Source organism: Peromyscus maniculatus, chromosome 2, assembly GCF_049852395.1.
Source record: "Peromyscus maniculatus bairdii isolate BWxNUB_F1_BW_parent chromosome 2, HU_Pman_BW_mat_3.1, whole genome shotgun sequence".
NCBI classification, from domain to species: Eukaryota; Metazoa; Chordata; class Mammalia; order Rodentia; family Cricetidae; genus Peromyscus; species Peromyscus maniculatus.
The window spans coordinates 145,912,331-145,934,024 of record NC_134853.1 but is presented as its reverse complement, the minus strand read 5'-3'; the positions used below and the strand labels follow the sequence as shown (position 1 = coordinate 145,934,024).

Sequence of the window (21,694 nt, the reverse complement as noted above, 5' to 3'; positions counted from 1 at the left end):
TGCACAGAGGAAAGGATCAAATTGGGCTAGTTACCATGTCCACTTCATTACGACATCATTCCTCTGTGGTGACAATACATGAAGTCTACTCTAAAAATCTCATCGTTATACAGTTGCCATCCTGAATGAGAAGCCTCAGAACTCATTCCCGGCTCACAGAAACCCGAGTCCCCTGGGACTAGAGTTTCCCATGCCTCCATCTTTACCATCCCAGCTTGGAACCTGGCAGGTCACCATAACACCTTGATTTTTTTTTCCAATAGTCTCTTTCCTCCCCGACTGTCCTTCTGTTCCCCAGGGTAGAAGCAGCCCCCATTTGCTCCCAAGGAAGCATCTCTCTGCCTTTACACAGAGGAAGCTGGGAGCTTCTAACAGTAGCATTCAGGATCATAGACTTCTAAGATCCAACTTCAGACTCCAGCCTGGTGTGCCTGTTTCCTGGTCCCCTGAGCAGTGCCCTAGTCATCCCATTGCCTCTGCAAACCTCATCCTCAAATTCCTCTCTCCGGTCCCTGAGTGAGGAGAGGGAGATAAACAGAGGGCCTCTCCCACCCTGCCATCGATTTTAGCCCTTATTTTATCTGTCACATACACCTTTCCTGTCAGGTGTGTGTCTATGCATGTTCTTGTGTGTATCTGTGTGGTTTTTTTGTGTGTCGGTGTGTGCATGTGTTTATACATGTATGTGTTAACCACAATTTCAGCTCCCAAGAGACACTCATAAGTCCATTTATCTGCCAGAGCAAAACAAAACACACACACACGCACGCACGCACGCACGCACGCACGCACGCACGCACGCACGCACCAAACTGGCAAGGGCTATCCTGTAATCCCCTGGTCATGTTCAACCAAACAGCAGAGTGACTTGGTGCTTCACATAATCCATCTTGCTTGGATGTGTGTTCTTTCAAGAGAACCCCAGTCTTCTTACTATAAAAAGTCTACTGGGGTGCTCGCTTCCGCAGCACATATGCTAAAATTGGAATAACACAGAGAAGATTAGCATGGCCCCTGCGCAAGGATGACACGCAAATTTGTGAAGTGTTCCATGTTTTAAAAAAAAAGTCTGCTGGGAAAGGTAACCCCCTCTTTTAAGTCCTCTACTACAGAAACACTTGGCAGCCAAGCATCAACATTGCGTTAACCTTGTGCAGACTTGAGGGGCTCTGAGCCTCTCAAGTCATACACAGTGTGCATCAGGCAGTGACCCTTTCCCGATGCCTTCAGGTTATCATGGCGGCTCCTGTCCTGCCCTGAACTGTAACGCGGCTGATGAGCTTCACTCATCCTGCTCCTCTCTAGACCTGTACTCGATTTTTCTGTTCTTTTGATTTTTTGTCATTTTGCCTCATTTCATTCGGCTGATTACTGTCGATGGCATGGGCACAGCATTTTTTTTTTCATGTTGTTTGATTTACTCCTTTACAATCATGCTACTGTCTGGAAAAATTACCCCATTTTCACTTGCAACATCCATTTTCTCACCACTTCCAATTTTTGCAATTATTATTCCACTTTGGTTTCCATCGTAACCATATGTCTCTTCAAGGCAGCATTTCCAACATGCTAGCTGCCTCTGCACTTATTGGTCATAATGATAACATTTGGAAAACACCTTCTATCTGAGCACAAACACGGCAAACACACTCTAACAAATCAAGTGACAGCCAAGTGGAGCCGCTGCTGCCCTCTGCCGGTGGCAGGAAGAGCTGAAGCTGTTTTACTATAGAATGAGAGTGGGCAAACTTCCATTTGTAAATAAAGTTTTATTGGCACACTGTTGTGCCTCTTCATTTAGGTTCTATAGACATTTTTGAACTGCACTGATGGTGGACTGTTTCTGATGGAAACTGTCACGGTTAATTTTCATTGTCAACCTCACTAGATTTGGAACCATCTAAATTGGTGCTGGTGGTGAGTCATGCCTCTTGTGAGGGTGTTTGTAGAGGGGATTAACTGAGTGAGCATGGAAGACTCACCTTGAATGTGAGAGGCATCATCCCATGGCCTAGGGGGCTCAACAGAATAAAAAGGTTAACAAGACACAGTAAGCTTACCAACAGCATTCCCCTTTTCTAGTCTTCCAGCTTGGTCATGTGGTGAGCAATCTTCTCCACCACCATCCTGCCACCATGATGCTCTGCTCAGGCATGTGAAACCACGTAACCATGGACAGACCCCCTTTGAAACCATAAACCAAAGTAAACCCTCTGCCCTTTACTTTGTTTCTGTCAAGAAACCAACACACCCTCCTGTGTGGTCCTTAAAATATAACCTACAGCTGCCCCCTGTACCCACCAGGGTGTGGTTCTAGGTCCTCCCCCACAGACATCAAAACCCATGGTTAGTCAAGACCCTTTCACAAAATGACTTAAAATTCTCAATTAGCCTACATAGATCTTTTCATGTACTTTAGGTCATCTCTAGGTTACTTATAACCACTAACAGGATGCAAATGCTGTGTAATTAGTTATTGAAGTATATCACTTAGGGGATAGCCACAAGACAAAACTATTTGCCCATGTTTTAGTACAAACACAATTTTTTTAAATATTTCTATCTAAATATAAATCTAAAAATATTTCAGAATTGGTTGGCTCTATGGATACATATGGAATCTATTGGTACAGGATCTAACTGTATTTATGATCTTATCTTTTACAAAATTTTCAAACCCCTATTCAGGAACATTTATAAAAATTTATGAGTTTGGGACTAAAGCAATAGTACTGTGGTTAAGAGCACATGCTACTCTTGCAAAGGTCCCTGACACTCACATGGAGTGGCTCACAAACATCTATAACTTCTACTTCAGAAAAATCTAACACCCTCTTCTGGCCTCCTTGGGAACTGCACTTATGTGTACAGACACACATGTACAAATAAATAATAAAACAAGTACCATTTAAAAGAAAGAAAATTAATAAATTTACAGTTTTCAAGTCAAGAAATATGAACTCGAGTCCATAGTCAAAAGCTAGGTGCTTGTGAAACTTGTTTACATGAGATCTGAAAGGCTTTTGAGATAATTCACCCTAAGTAAAGAAATGATCAAACTCCAACGACCTGACCCAGTCAGACAGTTGCACTTGTGGAAGGAAAATTCTTATGACTACGGATAGTGGTAACTCCAGTGCATCCTTAACTATTTCCAAAGATTAATGTCTGGATCTTAGAAATGAGAAAGCTATCACTTCAATATTGCTACATAACAACTACCCCTGTAACTGAACGCCACGACACGGGTGTGTGGGTTCATGTAGCTCCATGGAATGAAGACTCAGAGGCATCTTAAGAATGAATTGAGCCTTTCATGGCTGCAGGGGGGTCCAGCCTCGAAGAACTGAAGCACTTTCCCTTCGCCTAGGCCAATATTATTTCTCTCCAGTACAGTTTAGTCAGTTAATTTCCATATACTCAAAACAACCTGAAAGGAGCTCCCAACAATACAATGCCAAGTGCACATTCCTCGATTTGTCAGGTACCTGGGTTTTCCAGTTTCCTGAACCAAGTTTTGCATAGGCCTTTGTATCCTTGGGAAACTCTGAGACAGGATTCACATAGAGGGCAACAAGGGAAGCAAAATGTGTCTGCTAAACAAAAGATCGAGTAGGGCTAGGTTGCCACTCTCTGGAGCCAGGCCAGGGGCAGCTCAGCAGGAGTGCCGCCACAATCCTCAAATGGCATACATCCTTAAGCATTTATTCCTAACTTCATCATCTCCCGGACTCCTTAGAGGCTCTGATCCAAGCCACAAGACTTTGGTGTCTGATTCGTTCCCCTGTGTCTTCATTCTTCTAGGACAGTTACCTACCCATGGCCCATGTTCTGTTGAGAGTGGCAAGACCCAAAGTCCAACTGCTTATGCCTATGTCAAGATTCTGTTTTCTTTACACCCTCTAACTTCCCACTGATCAAACCAAGGCACAAAGTCAAGCCCAATATCAATGTCTCCTTCTAGTAAGGCATGAGCAGGATTATTTGCCTAAATAAAAAGATGCCTGTGGTGGCCACCATAGGTTCATATATTTGATGCTTAGGGAGTGACACTATTTGAAAGGATTAGGAGGTGTGGCCTTGTTGGAGGAAGTATGTCACTGGGGGTGGGCTTTCAAGTTTCAAAAGCCCACGTCAGGCCTGGTGGCTCTCTCTCTCCTTCCTGCTGCCTGCAAGATGTAGAACTCTCAGCTACTCCTCCAGCACCATGCCTGCCTGCATGCTGCCATTATCCCCACCATGATGACAACAGACTAAACTTCTAAAACTACAAGCAGGCCCCAGTTAAACACTTTCCTTTATAAAAATTGCCATGGTCAAGGTGTCCATTCATAACAATAGAATACTGACTAAGACAATGTCTAAATGGGCTGGAAGGCCTGTTTCGTCCAACACTATGGAACTTTGGCGTGCCTCTAAGACAGTGAAGACAGGGAGAAAGCCTTTCTTCCCTTCGCTCTACCATCACCACAGATGCTCTTCGGCCTCTGGGCTCTGTCTCCTGAGATGACGAGAGCACCAGAGCCCAGTGCTATAACATCAGAACAATGGTGTGGGCTGGTGGAGAGGCCAGCCCGGGCAGGCCAGCAGCAGAGCTCTGCCCTTGAACACAAGGGGCTGGGGGGGGGGGCTTCAATACCCAGTAGAGCAGAGGCAATGTCAGAAGTTTCCAGTATCTACAGAGCAACCCCGGTGTCTGCAGGGGCCTGCCACACCCAGTGGAGCAGCAGAACCTCCGGAGTTTCTCACAAGCTCCGCAAGATTATTTCTCGGGGGTGGGGGTTGGGGGGAGGGGAGGCACAGGCCGTGAAACTTGAGTCATCCCTTTTACATGTGATCTCATGGCTAGCCTCAGACTGATGGGTTCTGAAGCTATTCAGATTACACAAGCGGGGGTTTCTAACCCTGAATCATGCACCCTTTAGAGCAGGCTTCCTTAAATACACACACAGACACACGCGTCAGAAGGAAGCAGGAGCCATAGCTTCTACCCTCCTCCTTCCTTTCTCTTCCTCCTCCAGATCCATCAAGCAGAGATTCTTACCTGTGCTAACCCAGACCAATGAACTGAAACCAATCCTGGCCCCAGGGACAGAGCAGCCTGATTTCAGGAGTCTCTGGAGAGATGCCCTGGAAAGGCTCCGCCCTCCTCTCCATCTGGCCAGCCCAGGCGGCCCTAGAGTGATCAGTAAGCAATAAGCAAGTTCAGCCCTCACAGCTGCTAATGGTAGGCTTAAGTACTCATTACCCAAAGAACCCCTGGGGTTGGCTCACTTACTGTAGTGAATGATCCTGTGGACCCACAAAGCAGCTCCTCCTAATGAGAAGATCAACTACATGCTGAACCTGAGCCCAGGAAGTAACCAAGGAGAGGAAAGAGCCCTCCAAGGCCAGCTGTGGGAGCCCAGAGAGCAGACAGAGCTCTCCTCGTGAAATGCCCCTACAGCCCCCATGAGGCTGAAGGGTTAAGGTTCTGTTAGTTGGTAGTTGAGGCTTCCAAGCCAACCTGGCCTTTCACCTTTGTCCTAGCTCAGTCATCATTCCCCTTGATGGCATATGTTTACCAAGAGCTGCTTTGCCTCCAGACTTCATTCCATCCCTGTTCATCTGGTCTCCAGCTCTGTCCTACCCACCTCCTACCACCTCTGCCTTTTCTACAACATTTTCTGTCCCAGCAACAACCATGCAATCCTCCTGTGTTTGAGTCAGAAACCTAGAAATCCTTCTAAATATATTCCCCCTTTCTCCCTCAACCCTTTTCATAATAATCTATCGCCAAACCTTACTTATTTTTTCCTTCTATACATCTCTTAAAAGCTCAGCCTTCTCCATCTTCCAGTGTCTCATCATGTTCTGCATGGACCACTTCAGTGAACCTCAATGGTAAAGATGCTGTTGCATCTACATCAGCATCTTAAATGTGGTACCCAAGCCTGGCATAAGATAAGAACTCAGGAAAGTCTTCTTGGACAAATGAACACAATGCATCCATGAATGCTTGTTCTCAGTATCTGGCCCCTTCCCCAATCAGCTGTGTTTATTTAGACTAGTCACTTCTCTCCCTTCATATCTAGGTAGATTTGTTGTAAAGATAAAGGAAATAATAAATACTAAAAAAAAAATTGTTCCACTGATAATATGAACAAGAAGAACCCAAGCCAGGCAGAGTTTTTCTTTCTCGTCTGGTAAAGAGCAGATGGTCTGGAAGATGCTATTGTCCTCAGTTTTTTGCCCCAGGATCTTCAGGACATCTAGACCAAGTCTTGTGTGATGGATTTTTTTCTTGTGATTAACTCATTTTTACAAACAGTGGTTGTATAGTCAACCTTTACCCACATTCCCAATGAAAAGAAGAAATACCAAGGTCAAAAGCAAAAGATGGTAGTTGGTCACTTGTAAAGAGTTCCACAATCTTCCATTTGGCTAAATAATACTTTAGGCTAGATACCAACCATCTGCTTGACTGGCTATATCAGCCAAGTTCATGGTCATGGGCATGATCTCTGACTATATGACCTTAAAATAATAATCATTTTTTTCCTGGAATGATGTTGGAGGATCAAGGAATTATTGGGAGGCTGAAACATCGGAACTAGAAAATGAGCAAGAACCCAGGTCACCTTCAAGGTCCCACCCCAAGAAATGACCCAGCCAGGAGCTGTGTCCACTACAACAGTATACAGCTGATAATAGCCACAATCTCACAGACATGGGCCCTGCCACAGCTGCCACAGCTGCCACAGCTGCACTCCCAGCCATCATTCCTTTTTGATACCATTTGCTCTAGATTGAGAGTTCTGGGCAGTACCACCACGGGTTAGGCCCAGTGGATCAGTCAGGGACTGGCAGAAACTGAGAGCTATGAGAAGAGATTCATAATGTGGCTGTTTACAGAGGTAAAGACGAGTCTGTGGGACAGCAGTGGGGAGGATGCAGCTCTCTGAGGTTTATAACAGTGAGCTACCTTGATAGACAGGAGGAGGCAAGGGACAGACTGATTAAAAGAATCTGGAAAGAAAGAACTTTGCCAAAGAGGAGGGCTATCCCAGGAAGCTGAGGACCCTTCCAGGAGGATACACAATCAGCCCAGGCAATGCGGAAACCAAGGAAAACACTTCTTCCCTCTAATCCCCTTCACCACTTCCCATTAACCATGCCCAGCTGAAACCTAGAAGGCAAGGCACTCCCTGGTATAGCTGACAAGGGGCAGCCTCTGGGCAGCAGGGTGGGGATGATGGGAAAGGGATCTGAGGAGGCCGACCAAAGGCTCCTAACACAAGCTTCCCTGGGCAGAGCAACAGCCACAAAGCTTTACTGCTGCCGTCCACTTTCAGAGCTGGCCATGGGACCTAACTTGGGCATCATGGTGGCCATCTAGTTCACATCCCACTTGGTGCTAAGGATACCTTGGCTGGTGGGATTCATCGCTTACTGCAGTCGCTCAGTTCTGCACTCCTGTGGGATGTGAATCTGGTGTCCTTGCTTCACAGCTCTGCCTTAATTTCCCATTGGCTAGGTCAGGTGTTTAGAAGAGTGACAGAAGATGCCTGGGCAGCCCTGTGGTTCCAAAATGAGTTCTTCTTGCCCCTGCTGTGTGGCAATAAACCATTTCCCGTAGCAGCCAAAAATCAACAACCACCTTGCCTAACACGGACAAGCCATTTTCAGCCTGTTGCTTGGCTGCTGAAGGATCTCACTGGCCAGGGGCCTCTCTCAGCTTCCATTGCCCATGTCACTAAAGATCAAGAAGATAGCACAAAATCTTCATATAGGTATTGGGTTATTGGGACACTGGAGGAATGGTGTCCCCATCTTCCTTGGGGCTCAGGTCCAAGCACTCTGGCTGGAAAAGAGGCAGCACCTGATATCAGCAGAACCCCATCCTACCACCCCAATGCCCTCCCTCAGCTGGAATTGTAGCTGACAATTCAGGAGACATCCCCCAGACTGCTCCTGGGCAATGAAGAGCAGCACATCCTGAAGATTTGAGAGCTCCATGTTACCTCCCTGAAGTATTCTCTGGCTAGTAGAAGTATAGGGTGTCCAGGATACCAAGGTAATAGATAAGAAATTCTGTAAATTCAAAAATATGGTTCCGGAAGCAGTCTTCTGGAAAGGGATAGCAAATTGATACTTAATGTAGAACCTACTCGGCTGTGCCCGAGCGTGCGGCCGGAGGGCTTTCCCTCCACTGAAGCATTAGTGAGCACACTGAAGAATGCAGCAGCTTTGTGCCCACCTCCTTCCCCATCTCCCAGAAGCAGCTGGCCTAATCAAGGCAAATAACCTGATAAAATTTCAGGGTGAGCATCTCTACCTGGGGGCGATTATGGAAAGCATGCCTTTCTTGTCTACGAAGCTCCGGCACCACCATCCAGCCTCGAAAGTGCCCAGTAACCCCATGAAGATGAAGAAACCCACACTGTCTCCAGCTCACACATGCCTCACCACCAAGCGCTTTCTCCTGATTCCTGTGTCGAAGCATTTTCTGTGGACCTTGCTGGGAGGACTGTACTTCTAACTCTCCCCAGGGAGACGGCCAGATAGGTAGTACACAAGCATGTGTTCCTTCATTCCTACCTCTGCAAGCCTTCCGACACCTTCCTGTATAACAGTGCTTCTCAGCTGTGCCCCCTCCAGACAGCCTCGATGTCTGTAGATGACTTAAGTTACTGTCACTTGGGTGTTTCTATGCCGATATATGAAGGTAGAGGGCAGAGGTGCTTCTAATACTATGAAATGCACAGGGTAATCCCCCAAAAGTGATGGCTCCCAAATATATCAGCATCACCGAGACTAAGAAACCCTGCTTAGGCTGGAGGGATGGAACAGTAAGCAAAGGCACCTGCCGCCAAGTTCAGTCCCCACGTGGGGAAGGAGAGAAATGAATCCCAAGAGTTGTTCTCTAACCTCCACATTATGTGTCCTCCTCTCTCTCTGTCCCTCTGTCTCTCTGTCTCTCTGTCTCTCTGTCTCTCTCTCTCTCTCTCTCTCTCTCTCTCTCTCTCTCTCTCTCTCTCTCCCTCTGTCCCTCCATTTCTGTCTGTCTCTCTCTTTCTGTGTGTATGTCTGTCTGTGTGTCTCTGCACCACCACTACCTGGCATACACACTTAATATAATAGAAGAGGAGGCTGGAGAGATGGCTCAGAAGTTAAGAGCACTGGTTGCTCTTGCAGAAGACCTGAGTTCGATTCTAGAACCCCACATGGTGATCCACAACCATCCATTAAATCCAGTCCCAGGGGATCTGATGCCCTCTTCTGGCCTCTGCGGGCATCAAGCACTTGCATGGTACATAGAGGATACATGCTCCCAAAACGCCCACACACATAAAAAATAAAATAAATTGGGGAGGGAGAGAGAGAGAGCCCTCAGAGACATTCTGGCACTTTCATCCCCTTAACTGTGGCTGATGAGCCCTTCCTTCCCTTGGCAACCTATCTCAGTGGTTCTCAAAGTGTGGGCCTTGTTCCAGCAGCATCTGTCTCACCTGTGACTTCATTAGACTGAACATTCCAAGACTTCGCCATTCACCTGCTGAATCAACCCCCTTCTCTAATAAGATCAGTGATCTATGACTTCAGAGTCATCCAGGCCATCCTGACCCCTGAGTTTAAGAGCCACTTCAGTAAACCAGAGGCTGGCAGACTCTGTCTATAAAACCAGATGCAGTAGCACCTCTGTGGGGTCTACTCAGCTCAGCTTCTGTCATGCAAAAGTAGCTATAGGTAACTCATGAGCAAAGAAATTCCAGCTGGGTACCAAAAATTTCACCTGGGAACATATAAGTTTAAACTTCCTGTTCTTCATGTATCACAAAATACTATCTTTTTACGGTTTCATTTTTAATTACTGTACAAAATACTGAATTTCATTTTGACATTTTTCATATGAGAACACCATGTACTTTGTTCATATTCACCTCACCCGCTGTCATCTCCTGCCCCGCCCCTCCTTATCACCTGATGATTGGGATTTTCCAACTACTTGTGTTGTTGTTTGGTTTTGTTTGTTTGTTTTTCAAGACATGCTTTCTCTGTGTAGCCCTGGCTATCCTGGAACTTGCTCTATAGACCAGGCTGGCCTCGAACTCACAGAGATCTGCCTGCCTCTGCCTCCCCAGTGCTGGGATTAAAGGCATTCACCACTGCCCAGAGATTTTTCAGCTATTCAAATGTAAAGATCATTGTTAACCTCCAAGGCCATATGAAAACACACACTGGGACATCTGTAGGTTGCAATTTGCCTACAACTGAGGTAGACTCATAACACTACCCCAAACACTGCATCTGATCGTTTAAAATATCGATTCCAAGTGGTGAACTTGGCCTGACAAAACCATGCAAGACACGCAAGCCATATTCTTCTCCCTCCTTCTCATGGCTACCTGCTGGTCTCTCGTTGGCTAAAAGGCCTTCTGGGATCCAAGAAAAGGTAGAGAAGGCCAGAAGTAGATCATCTCATGCGGGTGAGGCATAAGAAAAGACATCCATCAATACTTAGGTCAGTGCTCTACAGGGCACACTACCTCAAAAAGAAGGAAAGTTGAGGTTGAAAACCTAAAGACTGTGAGCCAGCTGGGGGAGGTGGGGCAGCTCAGTCATAAATGTGTCCTTAAAACCCAACTTGTAAAAAAATAGGAACCAGGCACAGTGGGCTATGCTTATAAGCCCAGTACTAGGGGACAGAGATGTTGACAGGTGGATCCCTGGGGCCCACTAGTCAGCCAACCTAGCCTGCTTGGAAAGTTCTAGGCCAGTGAAAGATCCTATTTCAAAACAAGAGGTGGAGGGCACCTGAGGAACAATATCCAAGATTGTCCTTTGGCACATACACACCTCTAAAAATGTCAATTTTTTTCATGTATTTATTTTATATACCAGCTGCATCCTCCCCCCATCTTCCTCTCCCAGTCCCTCTCCTCCATTGCCTTCTCCCACCACCCAATCTCCTTCTCTCCCATCTTCATCTAGGAAAGGGCAGGTCTCTTACGAGTATCAATAAAACATGGCATATCAAGTTACCATAAGACTAAGCACCTCCTCATGTGTTAAGGCTGGGCAAGGCAACCCAGTATGAGGCAGATGCAGAGACCCACAATCAAATATCAGTTAAAATGGTACTTTTTCACCAGTGTTGATGGGCCAACTTAGTGTTGTTAGGATGTGACCCAAAGTTCACACAGAAGAGATGATAATTGCTTGATGTCTTCAAAGCCCCAGGCACCAGGAAGGCTTCAAAGATGCTTGTGCCTCTGCAGAACCCTCAGGTCATCACACCTCACTGACAGCTGGCCTCAGCCAGATATCCAGACCAGGCCAGGGCTGAGCATCCCCTCCTTGTGTGAAGTAGCCACCTACACTTCCCTTGGGCACTCAACAAAGCTACAGTCCAAGACTTCACAACTGTTCCAACACCCCTAAGATAGACAGACACCTTGCAGCCCAGCTCACTCGGCACATTAACCAACCCTTGAGGCTATTGCCAGGTCCAGGCCAGTGTTAGCTTGTTCTCAAGTGTCTCACACCTGGCAACACACATCTTAGGGATGTGTCACCCTCATCATACCTGCATGCCTCCAAGAGGCTCCAAAGACACAACTCACAAACAGTCGGGCACACACTCCACACAAGCACCCAGATGCAGAGTTCATCATTAAAACAGACTTGTGCCATAGAAAACATTTTGCGTTATCTACATAGGAAGTCCATGAGACCTGTACAGGAGGCAGATCAGGGGCTGGGTATCTGTAAAGGTTCTCAGATCTGGGCTCCAGCCACATGGTCAGCTGTGTGACCTTGGGAAAATATCTCACCTCTCTGGCTTGCTTCCCAGTTTGGTAATAGGGTTAGCACAAGCGATGAATAAGATAACTTATAGGTGGTACCTACACAATGCCCAGCTTAAAGTGGGCATTCTGCAAATGCTATTTCTTTTCTCCTCCATGGGAGAGGGAAGTCCATGATTTTCTTCCCCGGGAAGCACCAAGACTCATCTCTCATGCTCAGTCCCCAGAGCATGGCAGGACTTTCATGTCTTTCTGCTCCTGAGTTGATTCATCTCAGAATGTTTGGTCTGCTTTTGCCCCCAGTATTTTTTGTCTTTATCTGATTTTAAGATCCAATGCTGAAATTCAGTCTCCTGTGTATCCAACGAGCCTTTCACTGACTGGACTTCCGGCTCCTCTGGCTCTTGTCTTTTCCTGAACCCCCCATTTCCTTCCCCTCCATATCCCCATTTCCTTCTCTACTTTCCTACCCTTCCTCCCTCCCTCCCTTCTTTGCTTACTGTTTCCATCCTTCCTTCTCTCCTCCCTTCCTCCTCTCTACCTACAGTTGCTCTCTATAAACTATAGTTTTCCAACGCTGCCAGGCAGGCCACCTAATGGGCCATCTCAGGAAGAAGACAGATGCAGCCCTCGATCTCCAGGGCCTTCATTCAGATGAGAGAGACAGAACATGAACAAATCCATTACAGCATGTTCAAACGAAGTGTCCTCCAGGGCACCAAGAGACCCACACACTCATATTTCAAAGGAAGTGTGGGGCCGTATGCAGAGCTGGCACAGGAGGTTGTCTAAATCAGGCTCACGTTCACACCAAGTGTGCACGCAGGTCAAGGGTCTGAATGAAAGAAATATTTCAGGTGAGACTTTCTTGGAATGAGCTATGTTTGAACCCCTCCCCACCCAGGAGAAAAGGATTGAGGCTGTGGAACACTGGTACCATCCACAGTAGCAGAGCTTTATCACCAGGCATCCCAGCTGCCCCTTGATCACATGATTTGCGTTGACCAATGAAATGCAGAGAGAAGCATTTCAGTCTAGTGTCCAGACTTCCAGTTCCCTCTTCCCTTGTTGCAGAAACTGGAGAAGCATATTTTTTATTTGATTTTATTGTATTAGAATTTATTCAACCTATCAAAAATATGTCAAGTACTGAAGAGCAAAAATATGGTTAATATCATAGTGAACATGTAACAACTATTTAAGGTAAAAATTACTTTCTCCTATGAAGCCAAAGTTAAGCTCACTAAAAATACCTATTTTTTTCCTCTTGAAACACTTTATTATGGTGAAATATGCGAACATAAACTCTGCCGTGTTAACTACTTGTAAGCATGCTAGTTAGAGGCATCCATTGCATCCCCCATGTTGGGCTGCTCATGCCATTGTGAACTTGGTAGTATTGTTTTGTAAAAGCACTATTTTTTTTTCTCTTGAGACAGGGTCTCAGGTAGCTAAAGCTAGGCTCAAACTTGCTGCACAGCTGAGAGTGAGCTTCTCTGTGGTAGGGGACAGGTAGTATTGGGGGGTTGCTCCCTCATAGAACCCCGAGGTCAATGTTGGTTGTCTCCCTCAGCTGCCATCCACCTTCTGTTTTGAAAGAGAATCTCTTGTTGGTTGATTGACTAGACCATCTGGTCAGTGAGCCCTGGGATCCTGTGGATACCTTCAAGTGCTGAGATCGCTGGCACACACAGCCAGGCCTAGCTTGGTATGTGCAGTGCTGGGATCCATATTCAGACCCTCAAGGTTACCCAGCAAGCATCTTACCAACAGCACCCTCTCCACGGCCTGACCTTTGTGCATATTAGGCAAGCATTCTCCCACACTGAACTACATCCCAGCCCTGCAGGATTTCTTTTGAAACAGAAGTGTCAGAGATCAAACATCTGGAGCAAGTCAGCAGAGGAGGAAGCTGCACTTAAAGGTTGTCAGGAGCCCCAGAGAGGGAGAGCAGGCAGTGCACTTGTGTGCTATCCAACTGCTTTGTTTGGAGCTGCTTGTTAACTCAGCATAACCCAGTCTGCTCTGAATAATGCAGCACTGCCCGTAGCCCCAACTCAAGAGACAAACCTCTGGGGTTTCTCCTGATCTCCAGATGTCAAGAGCCTGGCTGCAGTCCTCAGTGGAGTGGGACCCACAGCAACAGCTTACGAAGCAACTCACCTGGAGTTGGCCAGAGCAAAAGAAAGACAGGTGTTTCCATGAACCTGACAGAAGACAAGTGCAAGAGAGCTGGGGTGGAGGTCAACGCAGATCCTGTCAAGAAGGGTTGTGTGGGAGGGCAAAGAACCTCAGCAGAAGGAAAAAGGGGTGCATCTGGGATCTTAGAAGACACTAGTCACCAGAGACACAAATCTGAACCAGGAACTGTAGACAAGAGGTGTGGAACTTGTACAAAACCCCCCGGGAGGGGAAAGGTTCGTTCGAGTCTTCCATCTGTGATTAGTTTGTTCCTTAATGAGCATGCAAAGTACAGAGTTTCAATGTGACACTGTCATGTACACTTCGTTCTTCTTGGCTCCCTTCCCATCACCCTGCCCTCCCCTGCTGGTCCCCTTCTCCCCCAATCTTGTTTCATGTCACATGTATTCTATTACCCTCTATCCCTGCCTTAAGATCGCTTAGTCCTCCCTCATGGCCCCCTTTATTCACCAAAATATTTTGTATTTGTCTTTCTGAGACAGGCTTATTTTACTGAACATAATAATGGTCCAATTTTATCCATTTTCCTACAGATGTCATGTTTCGTTTTTCTTTATGGCTGGATAAAATTCCATTGTGTATATGCATCATTTTTCCTTTATCCATTCATCTGTTGATAGTCATCTGAGTCGGTTCCATTTTCTAGATATTATCAACAGTGCAGCAATAAACACAGAAGTACGAGTCTCTCTGTGGTAGACTATCAAGTCCTTTGGGTATACACCCAGGAGAGTGGAGCTGGGTTATATGGTAGATCTATTTCTAGTTGGGGAAGAGTACAGTTTAAATATATGCAAGGTCTGAATGTTAAAGCTGGTCACCACAATAGGGAGATCTGTCTGCTCCCTTATCTCTTCTCTGTCTCCCCCGATCCAGCCCTGCAGACATCAAAATCCTGCTGCAAGATGGCAGAGAAACAGAAGTAAGTACCCAGGGGAGGAAGAAGAAAATGCCAGCATACAGCTCCTTTCCCCAACAGAAACAGTGGGCCTGACATGGGGAGGGGAATCTCCCCCTTAAGGCAAGATGTGGGACTGCAAATGCTCATAAGTAACTTACTGCCTGTCAGCTTGACAGGATCCAGAATCACCAAAGAGACAAGGCTCTGAATACCTCTTTGAGGGATTATCTGGCTTAGGCTAACTGGGATAGGAAGAGCACACTAACCATGGGTCAAACCGTCCCATGGACTGGAGCTCCAGACTGCATAGACAGAAGAAAGCTGGCTGAGCACCAGCATCCGTTTTCCTTCTTCCTGACTGAGACGCAATGTGACCAGTGGCCCCAAGCTCCCGTCACCACATCTCCCCCTACCATGATGGGCTGTACCCTCAACCTGTGAGCCAGATGGACCCTTTTGTCAGGTAGTCTGTCACAGCAAAGCAGAAATTAACTAATACAGCGGGACACAAAAACAAAGTTGTTTGGGGCAATAACTCAATGAGTAAAGGTACTGCCGGACAAGGCTGATGACCTGAGTTCAATCTCTGGAACCCACAGAAAGGTATAAGGAGAGAACCAAGTACACAGAGTTGTCCTGTGAGACACACACACACACACACACACACACACACTATATATATATATATATATATATATATATATATATATATATATATATATATACTCTTTTCAAAAAATATTTTAAATAAAGCTGTTTCATGATTCCATCTCACACATCATGCATCTTTACTATCTGGTACAAATCAAACTACAGATATTTTCAGAGGTCAACAAAGTGACATACAAGATTATTGTAGCTACAGAAAGGATTTGTGAGTCCGAATGGAGACTAGCTAGCCATAGGTCAGAACAAGTAGAAACCCTTGGAGAGCTGGGTTATCCCTGCAATCCTGGAGCTGAAGTCACCAGGGAACGTGGCCTTGACCTTTCAAGTTCCCTGCGGTAGACTGGTGGCCAAGGTAGAGATGGACGTTTTAGACATATTAGGTTTATACTGCTCTAATTTCAAACTGTGTCATTAAATCCTATTGTTCTATGACATCCAGTTGTCCTAGGAAATGGATGCGACTAGAAGTCATCACATTAAGCCAATCAGGCAAAACAAGCATCACATGTCTCCTCTCCTGTGTAGAATCTTGAAGAGGGGAGACGGGGAAGTAGAGGGACAGTGTCAGGGAGAAGGTAGGTACTGAGGGACAAGGGTAACAGGTAAAAGGGAACAGCTGGGGGATATGATCAAGAGATATAGCATGCACATACAAAAACATCAAGTGAATGCACTGTTTTGTACAATTAGCACACTTAATACAAAGGTGGGAAAATTCAAAACAAAGCAAACGTCCTATTGTTCGAATTACTTGTGAGCCAGGTGGTGTAGAAATGGTCCACTGGCTCTACTGTTCACACTCTCCTCCTTCTACTGGGCGTTTGCACTGCCGAGGCCAAGGAGAAGATCTTTTAACTCCATATTTCCCACTCTCTCTTGAACACAGAGTGGTTAAATCCTAGGAAAGAAATAGGTTTTCCCAATCGCTCAGGCCAGACCTTGCAGCTGAGAGTGGATCTAAAGCTGTCCCTGCACTGAGCAGCAGGGGGAAGAGACACCAGCAGGCTTTGGCTGCATTTCAGTGTCTGGATGGTGACAGTGACAGAAGATTCCCGAGCTGAGCGCATGGCTAGAGGTGCATACACTTGACCTCAAGTGATCTTAGGGTCAACTGTTTGGATTGTGTCAAAGGTTGTGTCCCTCCTGGTAAAGCACAATCACTGACATTTGGTTCTGTAAGACCAGCAGGAAGTCTTCGCCCCAAGTTTCCCAACACTTTTGGAAGCACCTAATTCCTTGTAATAAATAAATCTCTTTCTTTTAAAAATAGCCAGATCCTCTGTTTCCACTATGGCACTCCAGCTGCTGCATGAAAGTCCCTCCTAATCATAATATAACTAATTTGGCAAGGCCACAAAGAGTTGATGCTCTGGTCAGAGGATGTGAGAGGCCATTCATCTGAGTGGTACCATCTCTCTGTGAAGTCCATCATTATTCATCAGACTCTTATGAAGTTTGCTGGCCTATGTGCATTGGCATTTGTTCCCAAGTTTGAGTGATGCCCAGACACCTACCAAAGCTAGACCAAAGCCTAGATATGGATGAAATCACCAGGAAAATGCCACCTTACAAAATCTTGGATGAAACAGGCCACCTGACCTTCTCTGGTATCATCCCAACATCACCCACATTTTGCATCCTCAAATAACCAACCCCATCCTTATGAGAGCAGCCCTCTCAGGCTTCACTGCTCTCCAAGTAGACCTGGATAACTGGATCATGTTCACACCCAGTCTTCCTCCGCTGCATCCTGCCAGGTCCCTCCTATGACAGAAGCACCACACAGTGGTGATCGAGTTAACTGCTCAACAGGAAACCCTGTCATTTGGCTTGAAAGGCTGTTTTGAGGCATTTCCACCCATGTGGAAATGAAGAAGGTGGACTGAGTGGTGGTGGCACATGCCTGTAATCCTAGCACTTGGGAAGATGATGCAGGAGGATCATAAGTTCAGGCCAGCCTGGGCTACAAAGCCAAACCCTATGTCCAATAGCAAAATCAAAAACCAATGTAGCCCATGCTTTTCCACTGCAGCAGGAACCACGCGTCAAAGTCAGTACCTGGTGCTCCATGATTTCCTGTTAACCCTTCTTCTGCTGTCTGTTCCACTGAGCTTCCAAAATGGTAGATGAGATGTGTGGGCGGGTGTGGGGTATGGGGGTGTGGGGGTGTGGGGAGTGTGGGTGTGGGGGGTGTGGGATGTGTGGGGGTGGAGGGTGGGGTGTAGATGTAGTGGGGTGCTCAGTTGGCTCTACACAGGTGCTGGGCATAGGACTTAGATTCTCACGCTTGTGCAGCAAACAGTTCCCTTCTCCCCAGTCCTCACTTCCTTTTGTACCCAGCGTTTTAGTCCACACTGCTAGTTTTGTAGAGAAGCCTCTTCAGTTCATGAAAGATTCGATGCTCTGGCTCATCTGTCCTTCATGTGTATTATATACACTGCAAAATCAAACAAAACTCCCCGACAGGGTGGAAGGGCCAACTGTCGATCTTACTGCGCCCAAAGCACCCTGGCATAAAGATCTCCATGTATTTCCATCCTCCTTCCTGCCCAAACCATCACAAATGTCATGTGCACAACTCATTTTGTTCCCAGAAGGCAATGCGTCACTTTGATTTTTGTTTTGTTTTGTTTGTTTTTGAGACAGAGTCTTACAATGTAACCCTGACTGGCCTGAAACCCACAGAGATCTGCCTGCCTCTGCCTCCCAAGTGCTAAAGTAAAGGCACAACATGTCACTAGGAATTTTAATAAAAGGATGTCTACAAGGTGTGTTGATTACCACCTTAACTTTTAACACACTTTTTGTACTCCTAAACTTCTAGAAAGACTAGATGCTTCAAATGAGGACTTCAGTTTGTCGACCACACACACAGCAGTGTTGAATAAGTCACACACAGCAGCAATTGTCATACCCAAAAGCATCTCGTAACATGAGTATTATGGTCTAGAACCCTTCATTTCTCCTAACTCCTTCCCTCCTATATCACCAGTGACAAAGGCTCACATGTCACTTACACATGATGTTGCAATTTCATTTCCGAAAAGCCCAGACAATCTTTCCATGAATTTCAACACAGAATATGTTCAGTTTCCTAAGTCCATTTTGACCTACATTAGCAACCTATTTAATACCTAAGAACTAGATATTGTAAGACGAGGGCTTGTTTATGCAGTATATACAATATACACAATGCAACCCAGTTCAATGATGTGCACTTACAAAGAGGGTCCTGGATAAGCTGGCATTTCCCAGCACAAATGAACACAACATTGGTGCAGTTTCTTACCTGTCACCTCCCTCAATCCAACTAAACAAGCACAGACAGCACACAGTTCTCAGAGGTGGCCCAGCAGTCCCATTTCCAAACACAGGGTTTCCCAGGCTTTAAAAGCTATTTACACAAAAGTAATCTACGCTTTGAAGTGTGCCAGGTACTCCCAACTAGCTAGAAGGACTAGATAGTTCACAGAAGGACTTGTCTGTTATGTGCACTGCATTTGGAAATAAAATGCTATGTGTTGGAATGGTTATGTATTTTAAATATGACCATTTGGATCCAAGCCTTCCCTTCTTTCCCATCCTCCAACAAATAGGCAAGAACAGGCATATATGGAAGGCTTAGAAAGAATTCAACAGGGGCTGGAAAGATGGCTCAGTGGTTAAGGGCCCCCACTCTCTTGCAGAGGTCCTAGGTTTCGTTTCCAGCACCCATCTGGTGGCTCACTACCATCTGTAGCTCCAGTTCTAGGGGATCTAACTCCCTCTTTTGGCTTCTACAGTAACTGCATGTACATGGTGCAAACATACATGCAAGTGAAACACTCATATATATAAAAGTAAATGTTTAAAAATGTTTTAAAATGGGAGATAAACTCACATTAGAATTCATTCATAAATGAATCCCTTTAAATTCACTTGTAAATTCTTTCCTATAAATTCAACACCAAGTATACTCAGTGTGCTAATGTGATCAGTGCTTTGTTATGTACTGGCAGCCTCTTCACTGTGTACAGACTTGATGCTGGGACCCCTGGATTCACTTTCTCATTTTACACAGCATAAACACAGCAAAACAAAGTCCACAAAACGTCCAGAAAAATGGCCCCTGAAAAGGCTCAAGAACGAACACACTAGTGAGTCACCTTTTACAACTGCTTCCTCCCACCTCCTCCAAACCCCTAAACACGTACCGAGAGTGCCATATGGCTCTCAGGGGTGGCTTCTCAATTCCATTTCCTACAGGCAGAATTGCATGTGAATTTTAGCAAAAAGACATTTACAAAGTGATCTTTTACTACATCTACATTTAACATCCTCGAGGCGCTTCCTAACACCTAGACAGACTGGGTAGGCAAGTCAGGTACTCAACTTGCCGCTGTGTACACAGCAGTCTTCAATTAACTGCACATGTGCAACCATAGTTATGTCTTACAAGTGTCTTGAAACGTATGTATTCTGGCTCAAGCCCTTCCCTTCCCCACCAGCCTGGTGGGCTAGAGTGCTCAGAATTTTCAGAAGACAATAAAGTGTGGGAATATTAACAAGAAAGTATACTAAGATATATTCGTTTCCTAACTCTGCTTTTGCGACACACTGGAAATCTCCTTAGCATCTAAATCGAGAGAGCCCAGATGCTGTCCACCAGGACTCCTGTGTCTACTCCTGTAGATACACTAAGAACACAGCAAAGAGAAGCAAAATGGGAGCATGGTTCTTCCACCTCCTTCTGAGCTCTGGGACAGCACAAGAGGGGACTTGACCCTTCTTCCCAAAGCAACATTGCCTCTGAGCCTTACCAAAATACAGTTACAAAATGTGCTGTTTTATTACTGATAAAATATATCATGTGTTTTAGAACATCTAGAAAAACTGGGTATTTCAAGAACAACAAAAAAACATACACCGGCCGGGCGTTGGTGGCGCACGCCTTTAATCCCAGCACTCGGGAGGCAGAGCCAGGTGGATCTCTGTGAGTTCAAGACCAGCCTGGGCTACCAAGTGAGCTCCAGGAAAGGCGCAAAGCTACACAGAGAAACCCTGTCTCGAAAAAAAAAAAAAAATACACCATCATCAACAATCTACACAATAAATGAAAGTAAAATGTTCTCACAAAACAGTGGGTAGAATGCAGACAATGCCTCCCCGCATGTCCCATCTGGCCTAAGACCTCCATTTCTTCCTTCTTGCTGCCTTCTGTTCCACATCCTCTAGCCTACTGAATTAATGTGGACAAGTGTCACTCTTGGGGTGACTTCCAGGGGTGTTCCAACATCAATTTTTAAAAGTCACTTCAGAAGACACTTCTATGACTTTTTTTTATTGTACGGCCATTTTCATGTGGATATATAATGTGCTTTGAGCATATTTCCCCACTTCTGTGATTTTTAAATAAATGGGCATTTGAAAGCACTTGGTTCTCCTCTACTTTTTCACAGGTTAGTGTCTAAAATGCTCATGCAAAGGTTGTGAGTTCATGTTGAAAAGTTTGGGGAAGGAAAGCATCCTTTCCGTATGGGAATGGCTAATGAGTCTTCCATCCATGGGTGTTTCCAACTGGCCATGTTACCACAGTTACACTGTTCCTTCTAACACTGGAACAAAGACCAATAGCCTGATGAACACTAATGTTCCACCTACCAATGTCCTGGACACTGCTCACCTTTCAAAACTGTAGAGACCTCTGTCACTGTCCAGATAAGGTCTCATCCAACTGGACTAGACTGCTCATCCCAGGACCCAGATCTAGGTGATTCTCAAACCTAAAGCAGTATGAGAGCTTTTCTGCATAGATCTGCCTCCTGTGGCCCTGGAAGACCCTGTGGGTCTCCACAGACTTGCCCAGAAGCCATTCCTACCCTGCCATACCCACTACCACCTAAGGTGATACGTTCCCTGTGACCTGGCTCCAGGAGGCCTCCAGTGGCTGCACAATCAGGTCATTGATGTAAGGTGAAAAAGGATTTACCTTGCTTTGAACCCTGGAAATGGCCTGTCCCCAAGATCCCCCCAGCTGTTGATCTGAGTCCAGGAGATATGAAGGGCCCTGGGGAGCAGGCCTCTTCCAGTTCTCTTGTTCCAAGCAGATGTTTTAGAGGCAGAAACTGTACTACTATCTGATTTCCTCTCACCT

At 45.9% G+C, this 21,694-nt stretch overlaps 1 non-coding gene across 1 annotated transcript; it reads left to right on the top strand.

Moving 5' to 3' along the window:
- The first annotated feature begins 952 nt into the window (after window positions 1–952).
- Window positions 953–1,059, top strand: LOC121827676 (U6 spliceosomal RNA). The gene has a single exon (XR_006069995.2). It is a non-coding gene; the product is annotated as a U6 spliceosomal RNA (small nuclear RNA).
- Window positions 1,060–21,694: the final 20,635 nt, after the last annotated feature.